The sequence below is a fragment of the Cicer arietinum genome, chromosome 2 (assembly GCF_000331145.2).
Source record: "Cicer arietinum cultivar CDC Frontier isolate Library 1 chromosome 2, Cicar.CDCFrontier_v2.0, whole genome shotgun sequence".
NCBI classification, from domain to species: Eukaryota; Viridiplantae; Streptophyta; class Magnoliopsida; order Fabales; family Fabaceae; genus Cicer; species Cicer arietinum.
Genome location: NC_021161.2, coordinates 48,444,760 through 48,453,552, shown reverse-complemented (window position 1 = coordinate 48,453,552; position 8,793 = coordinate 48,444,760).

Below are 8,793 nucleotides of genomic sequence, written 5' to 3'. Positions count from 1 at the left end.
ATACACAAAGAATCTCAAACTCATTCTATATCTAGTACTTATACCAATCCAAACATAGTGTAAGAGTCCATTTTCATAATACTAACATATATAATTTAATTCTTAGCCTCTTAGGTGAAGGTTGAAATATATGTACTGTAAAACGCGTTATTTCCTTTTTAAGAATTAGCTAACGATATTGATACTTTGACAAACCTTGCATGTGAGAATAAGATATTAGTATTCTATAAGTTTAAACTTTCAAATGGAAAAATCTTCAATAATTGTCTGCAAATATTGATTAACATCATGTTCGATATATGAATAATTGCAAAGTTTACTTGATTTTGATGGTGACGCCCAAAAGGAGACATAAGTTTAATTATATTCCCTAATAGTCAACTATCCATTTGATTGCTATTGCCTATTAGTATTAAATTCTTAATGTATACCATTAAAATTGTCTCTATCTCAGTGATAGAGACTTTATGAATGTATATAGTATTTTTAATATGTGCGATGTTATAATTTCTTATGATTTTGGAATATTTGGTTTATTGTTGCTTCTGATATTCTTCGAATTATTCAATTAATGGTATTTGAGTCATCATTTGATTTGGTGGAGGAGTGGAAATGAATCTTAGTATTAAATCTTTGTATCGAAAATCTTCAGTGATTTAATTAGAAGACGAGTCTCATAGATAATAACGACCATATAAGTATATAAGATGTGAAAGATTTATACTTGAGTGGAAACCGTTGAATTTAAGTGTGAATGATTAAATTTTTACATTTAATAAAAATAAATAAAATATTAAATATATAAAAATAATAATTTATAAACTCTTTGTTTAAAGTATTTTATTGAGATCTCTTGTGAATATTAAAACATGTGATTGATGATAATTAGTAATACTAAATTTTTTAGCGCACTTAATGTGTGAATTTCATTAATAAACTCTTTTAAAAAAAATGCAATATGCAATGCATTATGCCTCTTCAAAAGTCGGTCACAAAAATGCATATATTTTCTTACTTTGCTGGATTAGAAAGTGATAGCCTTGTACCCAAAAAAAGTGATAGCCTTGCCGTACAAGTTTGAAAAGTGCTTCTATTGACCTCATCAAAAAAATATTGAACTTGCATATCTTTCTCTATTAGAGATAAAAAAAAGAAAGAAAAAAAAATCCTATTTGAAGAGTGCCCCAAATTATTGTTGAATTTATAGAGTTTTGATATGGTTGGGATGTATGTTCTTATAGTTGATGCATTGGTATAATTTTCAATTATTGTCAAGTATATATTTTATCAAAAATTTGAATTATAATTTGTCACGTTGTAAAGGATTAGTCTATTTTACTAAATTTAATTATCATTAGGGCTAAGATAACAAAATAATTTACGCCTAATAAAAGAGAGAGGTTTCCATTTTGTTCCTTGGTTGTTAGATGATCCAAAAAGTAACTTTCCATCAAGGAATTTTCCATCTCTATTCTTCAAATCAATCCCTTTCTCTCTAAGCTTCTAGGAATTTTCTACCACTTTATTTTTTCTTTTAGAATTATTGCCTATTGACTAGTCTTAAATCAAACATTAAACATGAATTAATGCTACCTAACAGCTTCAACTATAACAAGGTATTGTATATATTAATTAGTTAGTTATATTTTAATTGTTGCATTGTATCAAAAGATAAATAAAAAAAATGAGTTTTCACAAAAATGCTTAAGGATGAAACCTTATGGCCTTTCCAATTAGTTCTCACCCGTGCAAGAAAATATATTTTTGGAGTAAAGTGCAAGAAAATATATCATCCACTATATTTGTCATTTGACTATATGTGCCCTTCTCTCTTCAAAATTGCTTATTATGTGGGTCTTAATATTATTATTTTAATTAATGTGCGATACTCTCAATGATTTTACACATGACTATTCACATTACGAGACCGTAATCTATCTTGGATCTTGATCTCTCGCAAAAAAAGAAGATCTTGGATCTTGAAAAATAAGAGTTTTTCAATTTCCATTGGTGTGATGATAGCTTAATAAGCAGTCCTAAAATAAATTATTCAATTGGTAAGAAAAAATTACAACATTAATGCATTAACTTTTCGAAAGAATGTTTGACATTTCTTTTCATTTCATGTAAAAAGTTAAATTAATAGTGACTCAAAACAAATTCATTTTATTAGTTTGTTTGTAAAAAATATTTTGTTTAATTGAGAAAACTACATACAATAATAATTAATAAATTAATAAATTAATAAATTAAAAAATACAAACACTGATATTTTATTATTTGGCCACATCGTAATATCACTTTTTAAAATATAATAATAACATCAAAGTTGGACTTGGACATTTACAAAATATTTGTTTACATTATACATTATTACTAAAGTCTTAAAAAATCACTTTGGTGATGATAGTATATGATAGTCTGATTAAAAAACGTACCTAATTAAAGGGGCACACAACACAAAGCTTTCATTGAATAGAAGAAATAAAATCCGTGAAAATTGACCAATCAATAAAATCCAAGTATTGGCTTAGACCCATCAAATTAGGATCTACTTAACCTAACTTATGGGGGTGCGTATGTGTATTAACCTTAATAGTATGACTTCTGTCCCTACCAAATGTTTATTATGTTAATTAATTATATTTAATTTATTATTATTATAGTCGTAGTAGTACTAATTAAATACAGCATGCCCCTCATTGTTTACTATTTCTACAAGGCCAATTGAGTGTGTCGGCGATGTTTGACTTTTCATGACCAAAAAGCCCCTAACACGTTTCCCATGTTTTGACTCCATTTATTAGAACGATAGGGGCATATTAGTCCTCCCATAAAGTTCAAAGTCTTTGCAAAATCAAGTATTAACAAGTCCATTCGATCTCTTTGTTTTCAAGCATTCACATACAAACATATTGATACTAGAATGTCTTCCATTTTAACTTTTCATCTTTCAAAATAAATTAATATAATTAATAATTAGTATATTTGAAAAAACAAATATATCTAATAATTTAAAAAAAAATTATATTTAGTGACAATTTTTTTTTCAAAAAGTGTGAATATTATCCTTATCCTTCAAAATAATAATAAGTTGATTCATTTGAAACAAAAACTAAATTAAGTATTTTAAAAATAGTAGCATTAAATAGATTAAAAAATTTAAATTATTTATTTTTATTTTGCTTATAAATTATTTAGGATGAGTATGCAACACCTATGAAAGTATGAATGAGTTTAATTTCTTTGTCACTATCTACAATTTAATATTGCCACCCCACCACCATTGATCCCATACTAGTCCCTACTCACACCATTGACATCCAACTATCATTTTGACCATTTGATCAAAATCAAACGCCAATGAGACCATAAGACCCACCACTCCAAATTCACACAAAGACTTTGACAAGTGTTTCATATATATCACCACATTTAGTATGCACATGTTGATACCTAACCATGTCCATATAAATACACAACATATAATAACACTACTTTGCACCAAATTTCACATTTCCATCCATTTGTTTTTATTTTTCTTCTTATTATTATACTTTGAAACATGAAGCACTTCCATTTCTTTCTCCTCCTTTCTCTTCTTTTCCTCACACCAAGAGTTCATGCTATTAGGATCAAATTCTCAAGTCCTTCTACTTCAAATCATCACCAAAATTTTCATATTCCATTTGTTAATTCTCCGGTAAGAAGCAACGGTAGAGAATTCAAATCAGCAAAACGAAAAGTGCCTACAGGATCCAACCCTTTACACAACAAGAGATAGTTTGATTTCTCAACAGGTTTTTTGGTGGCAAAATCCATTGTTCAGATAGTATAGTCACATATATAATATATGGTTTCTTTTAGTTATTTATTTGTTTATTATATACTAGAAATACATAACTACTTATGATATATATGGTAGTAGAGTTTAGGTTGAATTTGTTTGTGATATTAAATTATTAGAAAATAGTGATTGTTTAGTTAGACTTGTAGACATTAAAGAGTCTTGTACAGAAGGTAGTTAAATAGGATTTTGAATTTTTGAAAATATGAAAGAATATATGAATTAGAGTTTGTGTAGTTGTGTGGCTAATTTTATACATTTAATTTATTTGCCTTCACAAATGTTTCTTGTTTCATTGCAACTGAATAAAAAAAAAAAACCAAGATTGCAAAACTTATGCTTCATGCCATCAATTTACTTATTTCCATGACTCAATTCCTAAAAAGGGTCACTATAATCCACAATTTTGTGCATGTCAAATCACTTTGGAGGTTCTAATTTCTTGTTGTTGACTATACTATATGAATTTTCATTTTTCAATATTTGGTAGCCACAATTGCATATATGTAAACTCCACAGCCTTATCCAAGACTTTAATCTAGTTTTTCAATTTATGTTGGGCAAAAAAAAATTGCATATTTGTAAAAAAAAAAATCCCCTTTTCATATTCACAAAATTTGGTTTTGGGTTTAGTATTCAAATTCTACACAAAAATAATTAATTTTTGTTTTGGGGAGGAAGAATATGGGTTGGGGGGACCTAATTTTGAAAATATTAGCACGAATTAACTCATGAATCATCAAACAGTTCACTCATTATACCTTCTCTGCTATCATAGGCCCCAAACTTGAATGCACTGTGTTAAATACACATTACTTCACACAACAACCATGCAAATAATTTACATGTATATAACTCCACCATATCTTGAATACACACAAGAATATTTTTTGGCAGCGATGATATTTATAGAATCCACATGCACCCTTCATTGCGTTGGGGAGTCCGAGAAGCAGAGGAGCAATAGATCAGTATATGAGTCACTACACTTATATATTTAATATTTAGTTTATTTTTAGTCAATGTAAAATTTAATATATGATAACAAGAGAAAAATAAATAAATTTAAAATACAAATAATTTTTTTTAATATATTTATCTACTCATATTCTAAATACGTCAAACATTAAATGTGAACATCTTTTTTAATAGAAATTTAAACCCAAACTAAGTATGTCAAAATTTGTTCACCAAAATGGCTAGGTAGTTAGTTACATTGAAAAAGGTACAAAATGAAACACTCACTTCCATGTACCTCAAATTAAGAGGGGTCGAATTATTTGGTATTGGTTTGTGAAACAGTGAGGTGGGGTTTGTGGTCCATAGAGTGTGAAATAAGTGCACAAGTACTAATTTTGGTTAAAGGACTCCCACCATGGCACCATTGCCCCTAGTCACTATACCTCCAGCTATAGCCTTTTTGGTGTGCGCGTGTTGATGATTTTTTTTTTAATACAATGGTTGGACGAAATAATTGTGTTGTTGACAAATAAATAAAAAGTTATGTACCATAATCTATTAGTTGATTGATATTTTAATTTATGAGAGATATTGTCAATGGCTAAACAAACATCACAATTTGAAGTAGTGTGTCAATTTTTTTTAATGACAAAAAATATCACAATTTAAAAGATGTAATGTGTGAGTTTCTTTACCATTTATTTTAAAACAAATAAAAAAAATAAATAATCACAATTTAAAGATGCATTGTGAAAACCTGCATTAATATGGCTTTTTTTTAGCTTTGAAAAGAAAAACGCAAGAAACTACCATTAATTTTTAATTTGCATGCATATCATCCTTCAACAATTTTGTAATAATTTACATTCACTTATTTTAATGATTGACTTGTAATTTGTAAATATGATTACTAATAGAATCTTAAATGATCATTACTTTTTTTTTTTAAAGAGTGAAGAAACGTAATTAGTATATCAAGCATCTCTATAACTATCATATAAGTATTAATTACAAACTGAATAGTCAATTTTTTTTTTGTTGCTACAATGAATTAATGTTGATTATTTTATTAAATGAAAATATGTCCAATTGGCATTCATGACTAATCTATAATGAAAATATGACCAATTGACATTCATAACTATTCATTGCAAGAGCTTTTAATAATACAATTACCATTCAGTACAAGGCATCACAGATCAATAAATCATTTTGCGGTTCAAAAATTTTCAAGCTATAATTGCTTCAATTCAAGAGCCTTAAACTTCAATTGAATGAAAATTGCTATAAGATCCTCTTCTTTCCACCTATTTATTACTTTCAAATTAAATGAAAATCGTTTGGCCATATTACCCTCACTTTCAATGTCACTATTTTATGAAACTTGTTCAATATGGAACGTCATTGTTAAATGCAAATCGAATAAAAGGTGTGAAATGTCGATTTTTTGTACAGAAATTTAAGACAAAGAAATAGACAAATGCTTGTCTAATGGGATGGTTTTATTTTTGCATTCAACTTGAAAAGAAAAGGCTTAATTAGGCTTATTAGTGACTCATACAACTTAATGAGTACACTTAAAGTAATACTCATACAACTCATTCGGCAAATTAACTAAGAAACCAAAATGAAAAAAAGAAAAAAGATAAGAGACAAAAAAAACTAATTAAGCCAATATATAGAAAATCATGTTCACAATTCAAAGCTGTTCAAATTTTTGGAAAATGAATAGCAAGGTATAGTGAAAGAAGCCAACAAACAAGAAAACACTAATACTAAAATGGGCTTGTTTGACGCATTATGAATGATTAACTTTAAAAATATATTATCATAACTTGATTACAAATCTTGTGTGTTATATGTAACTTTTGTACTTGCAATTTTACCTCGTTTCATCCTCCAATACAACAACATTAATCTCTTCTCACGTTTTGTCTTACTCACAATCTTTGATGGATTGTGCTGTGCACTCAATTAAAATATATTTAAAAGTTTATAATTTAATCATTTAAAATATATTATTATGTTACTTCAATTAAAAATTGTTAAAATCTTTCAAAATGATCTTCTTTTAGAGATATAATTTACGTAATAATAAATTTATCCGAACATATTTTATTTTTAAAATTAATTTTAAAAATAAAAATAAAAACTCAAAGAACATATGAATTAAATTCGACTTATAAAAGAATCAAAAGTCAATACATATCACGTGCAACCACAAGTCACTAGCAATATAAAGAATCTACCAATAAAGAGTTTTATTTTTTATTTTTAAGAGTGATATTAACACTCATCCTCTAATTTGGGTGAAATATTGTATCCCCACTATTCTATGGGACACTCATTTTCCTACACGAAAAAGTGCGACTCTTGAAAAGAAAATAATTAAATAAGTTTTTAATTCTTATGAAAAAATTTATTAATTTTTACTCTTATGAAAGTTTTCTATTTTTAATTTTGGTATGTGATATTAAATCAATTCATGTGTATCCTTCAAAATTTTGAATGATTTTTAGTAGTAATTTTTATAATATTATAAAAAAAATTCCATAAAAATTTAGAATTTAATAAAAAATTATAAATGAAAAATAAAAAATAAACTGAAAAGAAAAAAAATTATAATCGGAGGAACTGAGTTCCCCGCGCATCAGCTAAACACTGATTTAATAGGGGGACAAGTTAGGATAATCATGAGCTCATGAGAAAGAAAAACACTCAATTTAACAAATCAATTTGAACAAGAGTTTCCTTCATGCAAAGTATGAGCCAACACAATATTTCAACATAAAAGAACATATTGTTATCAATAAGAAGAGCATAAGGATGGGCAGGTAGAATGCCATCCTTGATAAAGGTCAAAGTCGTTTGATAATTTGACTCACAAATGATGTCTCTAAAACCAAGATCTCGTAAAAAATAGTATGATGCTCAACATTAATATAAGTAGTATGACCAAAGCTATCCAAAAAAATCGTAATTCAACCACCAATGGATATCCTGATAAGACTCCCAAAGTATCACATGTCAGGGTTACCAATCGAGCCACCATCAACATTAACTTTAATCATATTATATGGAGGTGAGTGACAACAAACCAACCTAGGAGTAGTGATAGGAGAAAAGTTACCAAACCTTCTTGGTGGAATTAATGAGATAGTAGATCTAACTAAGAATATACTAGATAAAGTGATTAATGTAAGAGAAAACTTAATTATTTATAGACTTTTAAATAAACCAACATCTAATGAGAATATTATATTATATTGTCGTTTGCATACATTTTAAACCATATATAAAGATCATCTTTATATAGACCATTCTAAAAGTCAAATTTTAGCTTGTGCCAAACCTGCCTAGCCTTCAGACAATCACACAACAAATGTAGGATGGATTTTGATGAAGCGCCACATCTATAACAAAAAACATCCGACGATATATGATGATACGAAACCTAATTTGTAGACAACTTTTCATGCATAACAACCCCGTAAAATGACGAACATTTTCAAGGAATTTGAGCTTCCAAATTCAAGACCGACTCATAACCTCTTTCGGATTAGGGCCTAGTAGAAGGGTTAACCAATAATAGGCTGATTTAGTGGTATAGGTACCAAAATTATATGGCTCCCACACAATGTTGTCTTCAGGTTCATCATTGATAAAGATAATCTTCATCTTCATTTTAATATGATGAAGAAGAGGCGTCGGTATATGATCAAAATTACACACACCATTATAACAGACATTATAAATGTGGAGGATCAATATCATTTTGATCAACATGAGGAACTCGTTCACCTCTTCCCACACATGTAATGAATCCCAAAGTTAGAATATTTGTTGGTTTAGTTATAGAACGTGAAAAATAAGAGTCCTTTTTACCATTCAATGCCGGATGAATGTGTAATTCATTAAAATATTTCCTTTGGAGCAATTGGACCCATAACTAATCATAATTATGAATAAACTCCCAGACATGTTTT